The following is an 8,261-nucleotide window of genomic DNA, read 5'->3' on the forward strand; positions in this document are numbered from 1 at the left end:
CGGTTGTATTAGATAACATTGTGGCCCAGTGCACACTCTTATAAGATAGCTGTAGTCCACAGAGGCTAAGTGAGCATGTCACAAAATGTAAGCGTAGCGTCTGGGTGGGGTGGCGGGTGGTGGTGAGGGTCTTTGCTGGGCAGCCTACCCACTTGGCAATGCTTCTGTGGGTAGGCGTTTCACATCCTGCACTAATAACCTTAAACTGTAGACGGTGAAAATCTTACTGCTGTCCACTCCAGTTACTTTGATTTTGCGTCTAGTGACTTAAATACCAGGACCAACACCAAACTCCCCCATACAAAAGTCAACTGCTACCAGTAACCTGCTAGTGCTGCAAGGCATATCATTTGAAACACCATCTCCTTGCCCACCAGACCACAGCTGGACAGTGACCATAAGGCTGTCTGGCGGCCATCTTGCATATTGGACCCGGGGCTTTCTAGCAGAGAACTGCTGTATGTTAAAAGAGACAGACAAGGTGTTCTGGAGTATCACGAGAACTAGTCAAGAGCATGGCACCTTCTCCCCAGTCATTTGGCAAGCTGCAACGTCATCTTTGATGGGGGCCCAGCAAAGGTGCTGATTTGTGTTGTGTGTACGTCACCTGGGTGCTTCTCAACAGCACTGCATACGAGATGGTTGCAGACCAGTGTTCACTTTCTGGGGTTGTAGTTTAAAGCAGAGCTGGATTCATTTGTAATATGCTCACTAAGCTCCACCCCCATTAATTCTGAGCATGTGAATCACTACTTAGCAGACCTTCTCAGTGTCCTAGTTTTACACATCCTTCAATAATAGATAACACGTGGCCCATCTGTTGGGGACACAATACCGAATGAAAAGGAGTCTCGCAACCAAGACTCCACAGATACCTCCCAAATGCAAGCCCGCCAAAGATGGGGTCAGTAGCTAACTTTTTGCATTGCATAATACCAATACAGCCTGTGGAATCTCTGCTTTATTGGTCAATTGAGAAACAGAAGATTGAGCAATCCATGGATGACATTTGTGGAGCAAACAACCCTGAAATCACTCAAACTGGACAGAAAGGGTTTTTAGGTCGAGCCTAGAGGCAGAGTGCATGCGCGGCATGGTGTATTGAAGTATGCACTAGAGTCCCCGTCCAGTCTCCGCCCCTATTTGTTAGGCTTGTGTCATTGTCCTTCGTAAATAAATGCTGGCTTCAGATTCATAAATAGGCTTTAGCCCCTCCTTGGTACCGTCGTGTCTGAATGTGTTACCTCCCATAACGACTGGACTTTCTACTTGGCTTGTAACACGGTCTGCGTTATATGTCTGTGAGCACTACTTTGTTTACTGACTAATGGCGGCTGCTTCTTGTATTTGCAGTGTGCGCACACAGGACAATGGCGCCCGCCTTTCGTATGGAGCCCCATGCCGCCCAACTTTAAAAGTGGCTGCCCCCTACCCCCACAGCACTCTCCGTGAAATGGAGACGCTTTATTTTAATTATTACTTTTAATATGAACGCGGCGCCCGCTTTAGGGACACTGCGCTCAGCTTCATTTTTTTTACAATATTTACCCTACAATTAGGATTTCGGTGTGTTAAAAATCAAAATTTGCATGTTATTCCCCATGAACTTGTAATAGTTGCTATTTATTGCATGCAATAAATAACATGCCCCTTAGTGTCTGTATTTGTCAGGGACAATTTATAGTGCCGTAACTCATATTACCCACTTATTCAGTTGCAGCAGACACTAAACGATCTCGTAGCCATGGTAGTTGTAGGATGTTCAGCACCTGGGGGGGGGGGGGGGGGGTTCATGAGTAATTGAGAATCACTACAATGCTTGCACTGATCAACCATATTTATGTTTGGGCTAAACCGATAGGGCTGAAGTTTCCAACTCCCAAGAGGCCATTGAGAAAATGAATGTAAGGAAGGGAGATTTAAGCAGGCCCAATCAATCCGGCCACAAACTGGACTCTCAGACGTACAACCCACTGATCTCAGGGGAAAAATCTTAGAAGTCAAACCTGTTGAAATACATTCTAGAACAAAAGTACAGAATTACAGGTTAGTGTACTGGAATGGGAGCGCTAGTACCAACTTCTGTGGGTTATGAACTTATTTTATAGGGGTTTGTCACAATCCCATAGTAATACTACAATCCAGAAATACCAATACCTGGTGTATTGGAAATAGAGAGTGGTATACCACCACCATACTATTACCACTGGCGCTTGTGAAAATACGGAGGAGTCACCTCGTTTATTTTGCTGGCGTGGATAAACAGGGAGTAGGAAACGCGACGAGTGTTCCTGTATCCGGGGACTTTGCTATTGCGATTAGTAAGTACTATGAGAGCTCTATGTTATGTTATCTGGGAGTGGCATTTAGTAACGTTAACAATTAGGAATGTCACTAAGAGTCTGATTATTATTTTTAGGTCTCCGTACTTCAGAGACTTGTCTGGACAAATTGATATATGCTTCGAAATTAAATTTGTTAATGGTCACGAACAGAGTTCAATAATAAGCAGGTGAGACTATACTTTAGTCGTTTTTTGTAGGCTTTAGGCCTGACTGACACAGTATCTTTTAGTGCAGTTTTATTTAGAGCATTATTTACATTTTAGGCAATTGTAGATGACTGAAAGAGAATATTAAGAAGGAGTTACGGCTGATGATGCTGTTAAAGTGCACGAAGGTATGTGTATATTATTAAGAAGCTATGTTTATCCTCGCCATTCTTGCCTCTTGTGCTCCGCAGTGTGTTTTACTAGGTGTTTTTTGTAATTTTGGAACATAGGAGACAGTTATACAAGATTAAGGTACAGTTTTGATTTATTTAGAGGCATGAATATATGGTGTGGTTCACTGTTGGGAGAATGGTGCCATCACGAAAGTGCTAAGTGTTCACTGTTACAATGGTGGAGGAGTATCTGGAGTGGATATCCAATCATTGGGTCAACTTGTTTAATATATCAAGTATATGCAAATATGATATTATAATAATAGTGTGAAGTCACACAGCATGTTTTTTCCTTTGCACATGGAAGTAATGTGGGCTATTGGATATGAAACAAATGAGTTTCTATACTCCAATGTATATTATTTATTGCTTCCAGCCCTGAGGAAGTCGCATGGGTTAATCCCTATCGACGAAACGCGTTGGGAGTGGAAGAATGTTAAAGAATAAAGAAGTTTGGAGATTCAAATGAAAATAAAAGGAAGAAGAGAAGCCCACATTAATGTGTATCTAGTTGTGTTACTGTAACAGGAGACGTTGATGGTTAATTTGCGAGTGCTTCGACAAGAGAAAATAGAAGACATACCTCCGATGACCAGATCTCTACCTTGCCAAAACAGAAAACTAGAGTTCTTGGGGAGGGGGTTGGTACTCAAACAAGAGACAACTTGTCAATCCAAACTCTGGATAGTTAAAGCCTAGAGAGTTGTTTTGGGTTAAGAATTCTGGGCTCCCCAACACCCCTTATAAACATAACTTGTTTTTCCTTCTTACCGTGGAAAGCATTCAACGTCAAAACATTTCTTGCTTTCCCCCAACCGATTAGTATTTTTATGAATAATAGGGCAACCCAATGGTTACTTAATAGTAGTGAAACATTCAGAAGACACGTTATCCAGGGCGATAACTTGTAGTAGATTGGAGACAAGTTTAGGAAACTGGAGAGGGCTCAGTTCAGATATTCGTTTTCACCACAAAGTACAAGACAGTAAAACAATTATTGTTGGACCTGGCTCACTTTCAGCACCTTGAGGAAGGATGGCATGCAACAAACATCAGAAGTTTTGGACCCGTAAGAAATTCACGATACAGTGAACAGAAGATTTAGGAAAATACGTGGGTGTACAAGGTGCTCCCTATAAAGAGAAACCTGCCATTTATGTTAGATAAAAAATGTAATTTTCTGCTATTCTTCAGTCAATAAAGCTGTATCCGAGGCAGAGCAGGCCCAGAATGTATTCTTGTAAACTCAGTTTTCTGACTGTGCAAGTGCTTAGTGTAATAAAACGTTTCTTTCTGAGCTCCAGGGCTTTGATTTTTTGCAAATTACGTAATATTTATTGCAGAAGCAGATGGCCAAAGCTAAAAATAGCAATGACAGCGAATGGGGCATGCCTCTCTCTGATAAGGATTTGTAAACACCACAATGCAGTGGGTGAGCAGAATGGAATACTCTCGGAAACTGGAAAGAGAGTGGGCTTTTGTCCTCTAATAAGTCTATTTTGTGTTCTTTGTCAAATTTATATCCATATTAAAATATGGATTTTATAAGATCTGAAAATACTACATTTCAAAAATGTACACAGCTTTAGGGAGATAGACTAGGCCCTGTAAACGACCATTCTCATAGGATTAACAAACACACAGTTAGGTGCGTCTTTTACATGTGAAATTAGTTGATGCTGGGAATCATTAAAGTCACAGACATGCGTGTTCAAGGGCGTTACTACTTTAAGCTTTCGGGTGACAAGCACTTATGCATGTAGGCCTGCCCTCAGCTTTATGGGTCAGACTCAATGACACGGCACATCGAAAACGCGCAAGGGAAAAATGTGATCAGTGTCCACATTTTCGAATGAAATGAAAAAAAAAAAAAGTATAAGAGGAGGGGCCACGGCGAAACGACCCTCCTCAGGGGAGGCTTGTATTGTGCGCCAAAAGTGGTGGCGTTTGTGGACTACGGCACGCCCTGATCAAGTACGGTTTTACTTGTGCTCAACCAATAATTGTGTGAGTTTGCGTGGATGGAAGCAGGCGGTGTTAAATGAAATAATGACCAAGCCATTCAACCGGTCCAGCCAGGCTGTTAAGAAATGGGCAAATGATGGCAATAGTAAACGTTGGCCTGCGCCCCATTGGAGCACCTCTGCTCACCAACAACGGAAAAAGTGTGTCCCTGAAGGTACATGACAACCAAACACCTGCTGCTCGTATAAAATGTGCTTTGAAATCCCAGAACGGGGTAGGAAGCACTAGATAAATGCACATTAAAGTTACCTTTTCCACGAAGCAACAACCTCTGGTTTTTCGTACCATCCTGCCCCAAGATGGAATTCTGCTTCCATCTCTTCTACTCTATATCACCAAACACTCATTTACATTAGGTTTAAAAGTAAATGAATACAACTCTGCTCTTTCGAACTAAGGTCTGTAACGATGCTGGCAGAAGCTGGATACCTTGCGCGTTATTTAAAATCCAGCTAATTTAAAAGCATTTTAATTAAATACTCAAGCAGTTGCTTTTTTCCCCAGCGTGTTCTATACACTACGAACTTTCTCTGTTCTTTGCGCAACGGAGCGCGGCTGTTGCTTGCACAACGAATTCCAGGCAGTAAACTTCCAACTGTGGCCGGTTAAACCTGCCTGGCGCAAATATTAAAGCTAAAATGCCCAGTAGGCACGTTCACACGGGTTCCGGCGCAAACAGATCACTTTCCTACTGGAAGGGTTTCTGGCCATTTTGGTTTCTGAATTAACCAGATCAGTCAAAAAAAATAAACACATACGGCCAGTTTCGGTTTCACTAGGAATAACTTCCGGTTCCCTCACTAACGACCAGCAGCAGGCCCTACTGCTGTTTGCCATCTGTCGCTGCATTGTGGGTGGACTTTGGCGCACCCAGACAACAATGGCAGGTGCATCCGCTAATGCACCGACTTGATTATGCGAGCAGAACAAGGGGATAAAATCGAATTCAAATCCTTGCACCTCAGCCTTAAATGAGACTGTTAAGTTAACTTTGTTCAGATTATTAAACACTTGTTTTAAGATTTAAGTAAAACAATGTTAGAAAAAAAATACATCGTGATTAGTTCGAAAGCAGTGGGTACATCAAGAGAGTATTTATCTTCCAACACACTTTACATTAGACCCCCATTCCGTGTTCCATGCCCAGATTTGTAACCTTGTACCCAGCAGGGAGTTTAATTTTGTAATTTTTAGTTTTCATATCCAAATGTGGATTTATAAGTCACAACACGCAAAGTGGCTGATTACCAAAAAGTAGGGATGGGGCGTTGGTCTACAAATACCTCTATAAAACCATACACACAGTACTAAATGAAAACAACATGCCATAGTTCAAACAAAAGTCACAATGTTAGAGTCTGCTCAGTTATTATAAGAGACCTATGATATGCAGATATTTTTTGATTTGGAGAGAGTGAGGAAAAATCACTAAGAGGGGAGCATCATGGCACTAAAGGAATAAAGTTACAAATTTCGTGGACAATCATACCTGGGTTTGGAGCCTTGAAGGGCGGACAGCACGCCCCCAGCCTATGCTTTCCTTATACAAGTGACTGGTTTCAGCCATGATAGTTATCTAATTGGTCATCGAGGACTACAACTCCCAGGATTCCCCAATATGCTTAATTCAAGAGTGGAAAGGCTATTCACTTGTGTCCTGCCAATACCGGAACATATGGCAGCTCTCGTTCTCTACCATGTATGCATATATCTGCAGGGCGTGCCAATACGTGTGCGCGAAATCCATACCGTATAGGCATAAGTGATGTGATAGAGTTAATAACTGGTCCATTTCCTGGCGCAGTCATTCCTTCCACTGAATGTTTTACATGCATATGGTCTCATGTGCATGATGGGCGTGTAGTTATCTGTCCTCAGCTGCAATATTAATTTACACCCCGTGGAAGTCCACGCTCCCACCCGGGTACCCGCGCATTCCGGGAGGGGCTGTGTCGGCATCTATAGAATATATACCCTTTGGAGTTTGCTTGCCACGCCCTGGGTGGCCGTTCGCAGGTACTGCGACAGCCCTCCTGGGTGTATAGTGGTCCCCAGGAGAGCACTATTCTGTCGTGTACCGTTTGCACAAGCGGTCGTTTATGCCACTACGAGCTCGTGTACCTGAACAAGCGGTGGGGGTGTTTCGGCCGTTCCCCTAACGAGTGCTGCTGCGCCCCTAAATGCTCCATACGATACTACTCACCGCTGCAGCAGCGGAGAAGCGCTGCTCACTACGCTCTCAATACGCGGTAAGTTCCACCTCCAGCGCGCGGCGGGATCTGCCGCAGGTGCGTAGACAGCGAGCGCTGCTGACAGCAAACCCTCAGCTCCCTTCCTGGTCCTCGGCAGCAGCCTCGGGAACTGATAGAGGCGCTGTAGATCACAAGCTCTGTCCTCGCAGCGCCCGCCCCCCGGCTCTGCCATTGGATCCGCAGGCAGCGCACCGGTGGGTGTCATGTTTGGTATTCCGTGAACTCCGTGTATCCCCCTGCGCCGCTCTTCGGTCGGGAAATAAACGCCGCCCCTGGGTGGACAGGCAGAAGCAAGGGATCTCAGAGCTGCGATTCTCGCCGAGCTCGTGCGTGTGATCCTAGTCGCAGTGTTTACAAATCTGCAGATATTATTGTAAATGTGTACATAACGGTTTTTTTCTGTGATAGGGGAGGCTTGGAGCAGAAGGTATGCATAGTAAAATGAAAATTTACAGTTGCAAATGGTTTATATGCAATTATTTTTTTTTTTCTCCAACTTTGTTGAGTTGCTCGGAAAAAAGATAAGGAATCTGTGAGAAATTGGGTTGTTGGTTGGATGGGGGTGACCCCCTGTTCCTGCAACAGGCACAATCCAAGTCAGGGTGAACCACAAAAGTCACTAAATTAAGGTGTACCTAACCCTCTGGTAGCCTGGCACGAAAGCTGTCAGGCTTAATTTATGTGGCACCTGATCCAGCGTGAGACTGGGAAAAAATGGGGAATAACATTTACCGATACCCTCCCTATGTCACAGACCCGATGACACACTAGCTCATTCACACACGCAGTCATTGGTGGGCCCCTAACACCAACACTCATACGTCTCTCTCACGAATCTGCACACAGGAGGGATGAGTAATTCAACCGCTGGACATGTGGGGGGGAACCTTGTAACCTATAGGGAGAGAAAAGTTATTTTACAAAATATACATTAACATCCTTCGCCTATAGATTCTTAATCCTAAACATCAAGGCATTCCAACCACTTGGTAAATGGACCAATTTAGTTGGAGTGGTTGATGGTGATTTAGAACCAGCTAAAACACATTTTAAGACTCAGAATCCTTAACTTTGTTAATTAAAAACCACAACTCATTATTTCTCGTTAATCAATAATTGTTTATCTAAATTTTCATGATGACTTATATTCGCATTTGTCTCGTCAAAGTTTAGAATTTCTAGATCAATTCAAGTAAATCGCAGAACATCATATTTATCTAATCTGGCTATTTGGAATCCTCTAATTCATTGGCTCTGCAT

At 43.5% G+C, this 8,261-nt stretch overlaps 1 protein-coding gene across 1 annotated transcript in view; it reads right to left on the reverse strand.

Moving 5' to 3' along the window:
• SERPINI1 (serpin family I member 1) overlaps window positions 1–7,233 on the reverse strand; it is a 136,086-nt gene extending 128,853 nt beyond the window's left edge. The window contains exon 1 of the mRNA XM_085635172.1: window positions 6,953–7,233. The gene's annotated coding sequence lies outside the window, so the exon portion shown is untranslated. The remainder of the gene's footprint in view (window positions 1–6,952) is intronic.
• Window positions 7,234–8,261: the final 1,028 nt, after the last annotated feature.

Source organism: Triturus cristatus, chromosome 11 (genome assembly GCF_964204655.1).
Source record: "Triturus cristatus chromosome 11, aTriCri1.1, whole genome shotgun sequence".
Taxonomy (NCBI): domain Eukaryota; kingdom Metazoa; phylum Chordata; class Amphibia; order Caudata; family Salamandridae; genus Triturus; species Triturus cristatus.